We start from the raw sequence: 8,535 nt of genomic DNA on the forward strand, positions 1-8,535 counted from the left end.
TACTCATAGTTCCTATTATTGTTAATCCAGATTGATTGATTGATTGTGGAGGATAACTTTAGTATTGATCGATCGACGATTGAGGAGGAGGGTACTAAGAGATCTCCCTGATGGTTTGATTGAGGAGGAGGGTACTAAGATCTTCTCGTGTTTTATTCATCCTTGTCACTCACTCTCTATGATTTTAACGATTTTTTTTTATTGGGGTCTGACTCTCTTTCTCTCTTTGATGCAGGTCTTCTTTTGGAATTACTCATGAACATGAAGCTTTGTCATAGGATGGATCACACCCAGCAGTATTATGAAGGGACGGGTAAGTTTACAGCCATGAGCTGAAACTTGCTTATTATATATGTCTTTGTTATTTTGTTTCTTATCTCTTGTCTCTAGCTTACTTTTGGTATGCATGTTTTTTCTTTTCTTGCATCAGCCTCAAGGATTTGTCTCTGATGACTTTGCTAAAGCGCAAGACCTTTTGTGGTTTCTGGTACTAAGATCTTCTAACGACCATCAATATGGAGGGACGGGTAAGTCATTGGCTCCTCTCTAAACCGCCAGAGCTTTGCTTTTCTTTTTTTACATTCTCTCGTATAGCTTGGTCTCATTCATTGCTCACTTCACCATTCGTTGTTGTTGCTTGTTAGCAATAGATTGAAAATCCTGGTTTGGGTTTAACTTCCTTATATCTTGTGATTTAGGATTGTCTTGGCAGCTTCTCGTCCGAAGCCTGGGGGATCACAGGTGGTGGTTATGCAACTTTTACTTTTTCTGGCTGGTAACCTTTTTCACTCAAAGCTTTATGAAGTGGTGAAGCTTTCTCTTATCTTTATTTGGCGTGTGAATTTTTTGCTTTTGAAATAAGTGTCTAGCTTTTGTTCGTAAATGGTGATTTTAAATAATATAATGGGTTTGTTTGTTTCTTTTGGGTGATACAGATGTGTGTCCGTGTGTTCCAGCCAGATTTTTTAGAGGATGAAGTAGATTCAGTCTACAAACGGTTGATGGAGAGCGTTTTTAATGTAACAACAGCAAACTATTTTTTGAAGGTATGGGTCTGTGTGTTTCTTTTTGGTTTAACATGTGTGTCTGCGTGTTTGTGTTCCAACTATCATCTGAATTTTTTGCTTTACCCAGGCAAGTCGTTCCATTACTCACAAGCACGCAGTACGCTTCAGTAGTCCCCAGCCATAATTGAGACTGAGACTTTTTTGTTTTTGTTTTTGTTGTTGCAGCTTCTCTAGATGATGGATCCCATTATTGTTAAGGACGAAGCTAAAAAGAGCTGTGTCTATGTAGTTATCATGGATAATGCAGGGAGGCTTCAGGTAAACTTTAATCGTAGAAAGTCATTGTATCTTAACTAAATCTATTGCAGCTTTAGTAATGAAATTGACTCTTTGTGACAGATAGATAAAGGCATGATGGACGAATTAAAAGACGTGAAGAAATTTCTAAAATCCCACAGAATTGATACCAGTTGTTGATGCCATGACTGGAAAAGAAGCTGGCAGGTACGCTGTTTGTATTTTATATCTGTCATGAAGATTCTAAACATCCTGAAAACGAATTAATTTCAGAACGGGACCTGTATCAGTCATATACTAAGATGAACTTCTGTACATCTACAGCTCTGGTTACACCATCCAATGTGGAGACAGGAATCACAGGAGCCATTTTGACAAAGCTAGATGGTGATTCAAGAGGTGGTGCTGCTTTGAGGGTCAAGGATGTTTGCGTTGAGAAGAATGAAGAAGATTCTATAGGAAGCTGGTGATCTGTGCTTTGCTGAGGTCAGTCGAGATTGTGATGGTACGTTAATTTAAACTTTCTCATGCATACTTTCTTACCAATATCTTCCTTTTTTAGCATTGAGCAGTGTTCTTTTCTCATATGACTATTTTTAAATTATATGATCAGGAACCCATGGTGTCGTCGACGACACCAGTTATGATGACATGAAGTATGCTTTGTTTGCTCTGGTGTGCAGGTGAAAATGACTATGCTTTCCCATTTTCACAGTTCAATGAGCACGACTATTAAATTGAATCTAGCTATATTTTTGTCACAAACATCATCTGTGTGATTTCCCTTCTCTTGTGCAGACTCTCCGTTTTAAGAATGAACTGGAGCGTAACATTACCATTAAGCTTGGATATGCAAATGCCAAGATCTACAAATGTGAGGATGAAAGATGCCCTAGACCCAAGTGAGTCCTTCCTTGCAATATTGTTGTTCTATCTTCTTCCTCTACTATAAGCTTTGTGTCGAAGTCTAACAATTTTCTGTTGTTTTAGGGCCCACAGAAGTGGAAAGGAAGACACCCCAAATTGTGATGTCCCCGGATTTGATTTGAGAACTCCAAGATGAAAATGTTGAGGCATGTGCCATTCCCGGTATGATGATTTTAACAGTTTTCGTCATTCCCCATCCATAAATTGTGAGTCTAATTCACCCCTTTAAAGCTTTTTTTTACTGGCTCACAAATTATTCAATTCGATAGGTCCCCAAGCTTTATGAAGTGGTTGGTGCGTCATATTCTAACTGAGCCCGGGAAAGGTACTTTTTACATTATCATTCAGGTGCTACCAGACTTCTGATTTTCTTTGGTTTTATGAATCGTGTAATCGTTTTTACAGGTCAAGAACCACCGGTGGCCTAACTTTGATGCTCATAGCGGAGTGCTGCTTGACTTTTATCATCTAACCGAAGCAAGGTACAAAACTGCATCGTTATCACTTAAGTGATTTGTTTTAGATCAGAAACTGTTCAATGTGTTAACGTTTCCCTCTTCTCGGCTTCCCTCTTCTCGGCTCTATCAGGATTGCTTGATTAGGGACTTTGTAGAAACATGGCACGAAGACGCAGTAGTTTTTTCTCCTCCGCGGTATGTGATCTTTCTTTTGTTCTTCAGAATGTAGGGAAATTGGGGAGTATTTGCTATTGTTTTATTTATCTTTCCTGAAGCAAATGTTACTCATCACTAACTCTGTTATCTTGGTGGAGACATTTATAATTCAGGATCTTTGTTATTAGTTTGCTGCTTCATAACTTACTGGTTTGTGTCTCATTGCGCATATCACTTATCGTTTGATCTATCTGAAATGCTATCTATCCGGATGCAGGTAATTATTAAATCCAACCCGTTTTTCGTCAGATCAGCGCAGGTCTTTGATGAATGCAACGACCAAGCTGTGTTACAAAGGATATAGATTAGGATTAAGCCTTATCTTCATGAGTTTTCACGTTCTTAGTTTCAAAGCTGCAAATATTAAGTCTTCTGCTTCTCTACATCAGGTGGAGATCTAAACGATGGAAGGGAAGTCAGTCTCCAGGTAAGCTCATCTACAGGTTTAAAAACCTTATTGGTTTTTTTTTTTGTTTTTTAAAGGGTTTTCACCCTTGGCTCTTATAAGATTAACGATGGTTTCTTCTTCTTCTTCTTCTAATTCTCTATGTGCAGATCGGGTTTGATGAGTGAATGATGTTTCAGAACTTGGGGATTTATGGTTGGTCTTCTGGTTTTCTCTTTTTTTAGTTGTTTGTTCAATTCACACTTGCAAATTAACGATGTATATGGTTTCTTCTAATTCTGTATATGTGCAGCTCAGTGATGGATTGAAGAATGAAGAAGAAGAAGACTCGAAACTTCTTAAGGTTTGTTTGATGATGATCCGAACAACAACATCAATGGTAAAAAAATCCCATCCTCTTCTTGTAAGTACAATTTCATGTTAGATTTTGTTCTTCATTGAGAAAACATACATCACCCTCTGTTCTCACAGGATCGTTGATGAATTAGCAAGATATGGTGCAAGTGATGATCAGAGGAGGAGGCGCAAGCTGTTTCTTTCCATGGTGGTTCATCTGATTTCATTGTAAGTTAACTCTCTTCTTGTCTCTTGGATTTTTGAGTTTTACTAACCAGTATACAGAGACATATATTAGGATGTTGACCCAGGTTTGTGTTCACTTCTTCTGATTCCTTGGATGGCTTTTCTTTTTGCAGTTACTGTACGTGGCCTCGCATCTTCTGTTTCATGCCAAGGTTTTGCTGCAACTTTTTGGTTTCTACTTCATAGTCTTGTTTTTGTCTGTTTGATATGGAATCCATTTTTTCAGGAGATCATATGCGGGGATAGCTGGTGATGTGTGATTTGCTGAGGTCACTCGAGACGTTTGTGCTTCTTCTTCCTTGTCCACTTCAAATTCTCCCCATCCATAAGTTGTGAGTCTAACTTTCAAGTTTATTCTTCGTTTCACACACTATAGAGAAACTAATTGATATCTTTTTTATTTTTTGGAATGGTTTTTGTTGTTTCTTCTTCCTTTTCTAGGTGAGGACGATGGTATCTATGATATTGTTAATCTTCTGACAGTGTTGCGGTGAGATTTGTTTCTCCACTTTTTTTCTTTATAATTTCATTAAATCTCTTTTGTTATGTTTTGTTTAGTAACGAGTTTGGTCTAATTTTAGGATGATCGGAGGGGGACGTTGTTTGTTTCCATGGCGTTTCTTCTGATTTGACCGAGCAAGTAGAGGTATAACAATTCTACGGTTTTCACTCTATTAGAATTACGAATTAGCATTTAATGGTTATTCTTCTTTTTCTCTATTTGCAGATCGCGGAGATGCTTTCAAGAATCAAAACTGATTTTATTGGATTTGGTGGTGTTTGACCAAGTACAGGTTTAAGAACCACCCATGGCCTATCGTTGATGCTCATAGCGGAGTGCTGCTGAACTAGTATCATCTAACCGAAAGCAAGGTAAAAAACTGCATCCTATGTCACTTGAGTGTGACTAACCCTGGGCCTTTGTTTTGCTGAATCTTGGTTATAATTAATAGAATGACCTTTCTTTCAGATATAGATACTACACACTGCTTTTTGGCTGTCTCAAGGAATCTCGTCATCTGCTCACAGGTACATACATTTTCGCGCTATTTGACAATTCTCGTTGAATAATCATTCTCATCTTTGTGATGCTGTTTTCTCTTTCTCGTTTCAGCTGATATGGGACCGGACTGCCACAAGAGCGGCTAAACAGTGTAAACATGGGGAATGAAGAATGAAGCAGACTGCTTAAGGTAAGTTAACTCTGTTCTTCTTTCTTTCTTTCTTTTCACTTGGATTTTCAGATTTACTAACTAGTACTAACCACCATACACAGACATCGTCAGTGATCCTAATGGAAGTTATAAGAAGACACTCTGAATTCTGAGGTTTGTTTTACTTGCTCTTAGATGAAGTTGGTATTGCTAATATTTGGTCGCACTTCACTTAACTTCTTCTGATTCTTGAATGCCTTTTTTTTTTTTTTTTTTGCAGTTACTGTACGTGGGCTCCCATCATCTGCTCCATGGCATCAGTTTCCTTATACAATTCTTGTAACAGGTATCACAGAAGGGACCTTGAGAACCAACAATAAGGCAGAAACCGAATGAGGTATTCAAGACGATAATACATCCACCATCAACCTGTCCAAAAATGCAGTTATGCACGGAAGGTCAAACACACATACGGGTTAGTATTTCTACAGCTAGCCTTGTACGTAAAGTTTCATTTATATATATATTTACGTTTATGTTGTATATAATTCATCAGATTTCATTGGAATAAACTACTATACTGCGCGCGTTACATTGCTCATCTTCCACACATCGACCCTGCACGACCTCGATTCGTAACCGATCAACAGCTGAAATGGACAGGTAAGAACGCTAATGTTAATGCCCGACGACTATTTTCTTCGTATGAGATTCGGTAAAATTCCTAACTTAGTTTTATATCTATTTTTGAACAGTCACAAATCACACTAATCACCAATTCGGACCAGGGGTACGTAACTTTGACTATTTTAATAAGAAAAATCAACGTTCTGTTTTTTTCCCCCTCCAATGGTTCTAAGGTTTGTTTTTGATCTTGACACACAGGAAGATCGAGGCATACTCCAATCACATTCAGAAGGTTTACCAAAAGTTCTTAACTACATCAAAGATAAATACAATAACCCTATCGTCTATATAAAAGAGAACGGTAAGAATTTTTTTTATATATATACTTTTTCTATTAAACAGTAAATTATCTCTTTGTTAATATTTATATGATATATTACATTTACAGGAATCAATGACTATGACAACGGTACAAAATCACGAGAGGAGATTCTCAATGATACATTTAGGATGAGCTACCATGAAGACCATATCCAACAACTCTACAAAGCTATAATGTAAATTTTGTTCAACATTTTTACAAAATTGAATCTGATTTTTTATAACGTAAACAATAATTAAAATATTTTACTGTTATAACAGATATGATGGATGTGACGTGAGAGGATATTACGTGTGGTCTACTGGTCTTTACTAGACAATTTCGAATGGGAGCATGGATATTCCACTAGATTTGGTCTGTACTATGTAGACTACGACAACGATCTCACCCGGTATCCCAAAAATTCGGTTAACTGGTTCAAGCAGTTTCTCAACAAACCGGTGGTAAAGAATGAAGAAACAGAGGAGAAAGAAGTGTGGGATGTGTCACGTGGAGAAAGGTATAACAAGACTTTCGATGATTCTGAAGGTTTTGAGGCATCCGTTGGTTCGATTCTCTATCTCATGGCGAAGGTATCAAGAAGACAAGAAGAAGATGATGAGAGAGATCGATGTGCTCTTGGAAATCTTAATCATCAGTTAGGTTTCTTGTTGGGATCATATAATTCTTTTTGATTTTTTTAAAAAGGTTTTGTTGAGTAGACCCGCAAATCGTGGTATCAGTGGTCTTATTAACGATCAACAGAAGCTTTTAGTTCATATGCTTGAACAAACACACATACTAAAAAAAAGAGAGATAAGAGTCACACATACTAAAAACAGAGAGAAGAGTCATACATACTACAAAAACAGAGATAAAAGTCATAAAAACCAGCCTAATAGATGTCTTATGAGTGAAACAGATTGGAGTCTGATGATAGATGTTACTTCTTCACACCAGAAGCCAAAGTAGGTTCCTACGAAAATAAAAACAGAACCTACGGAAATAAAAACAACATCAACTGTTATAAAACCAACAAGGTCACATTGTAAAAGCAAAAAAAAAAAAAAAAAAGGAACCCACCTGAGAAATGATTACCTTCTCCACATTGTAACTCAGGAATGACTCAGCATATATAGCATAAGCCAGGAAATATTGGAAGGCAGTCAACCAAGCGACGGCCAAGAAAACCCCTAACAGAAAGCAGTAACATCAAAAAATTGATTGTTGCCTTGGCAAGCGCTTTTCTTTCTTAAGGAAGGAAGGAGGATCAACAAAAGGAGGAACCGGGAAGATGCTGAAAAGGCCATCAATAGCAGAAATCAAATCATGCAATGGATTTTCCAATGCCAAAACCACTTTTACATATCAGGACCATTACAAAATATTTGATGAACTTCAAAGTGGTATCAATCTACAAATCAAAGTGGTATCAATCTACAAAAGAGTAAAACGTATATGAGCAAACAAAAGATCTAATACTCGCTCATTATTAGCTATGATGTACAAAAGAAGTACAACCAAAATATCGTTAGAAAACAATGTCAAATAAGTAGTCTTGAGACGATGTCAAATAGAACTACGCCTAGTCTCATAAAATGGTAAAATAATTATTTGATATAGTAAATCCAAATGAATATCTGTGCAGATCATATCTTTCCAACATGCATGATTTTACCTCTATTAAGGTATTCTACTAGCTAGCATTGTACGTAAAGTTTCATTTATATATATATTTACGTCTAAATATTAACATTATTATTATTATTATTATTATTATTATTATTATTATTATTATTATTATATTATTATTTATCTGACTATTTCAATATGTGTTAGATAATAAATACACATATAATCTTGATATCCAGACGTAAATACAGGCATAAATGCAAAAAGAAATGTACGTGACATGTATATTTTTTTCGTAAATTATCATACGACATGCTATGTACCGTCTTGGTCATATCAAGCTATTTTTTTTCGAAGTCATATCAAATTGTTAATATTTATTGTGTGCGTATAACATTTTTTTTTTGTTAAAATGTTTAATATCTTCAATTAATTTAGCAGTGTTTATCCAATTAATTTAGAATTAAATAGGCTACTCTTGTATTCGGAGATTATCCGATAAAGAAAAATGCTGGAAACAGATTACCTTCTTTTGCCAAAGAACAATCTGATATGGTCAAAAACTCATTTGATTTTATTGGAATAAACTACTATACAGCCCGATTTGTCGCTCATCAGTACCAAAATGCTTCACGACTTCGGTTTACGACGGATCAACACCTCGAGTACAAAAGTAAGAAAGTCAAGAGAAAAGAAAGCTTAGTCTTTTTAATTGCTATATTTTTAATCGCGTAATAAACCTCAGTTTTAATCAATAAATAAATAAATAAAGCTTCAAGTAAAACTGATATTACCTTTTTGTCTTTTTTGGTTAGTGACAAATCGTAGCGGCGATTACATCTCTTCACAATCTGTAAGAACTTTAATC

This window comes from Camelina sativa, chromosome 4, assembly GCF_000633955.1.
Source record: "Camelina sativa cultivar DH55 chromosome 4, Cs, whole genome shotgun sequence".
In the NCBI taxonomy this organism is placed as follows: Eukaryota; Viridiplantae; Streptophyta; class Magnoliopsida; order Brassicales; family Brassicaceae; genus Camelina; species Camelina sativa.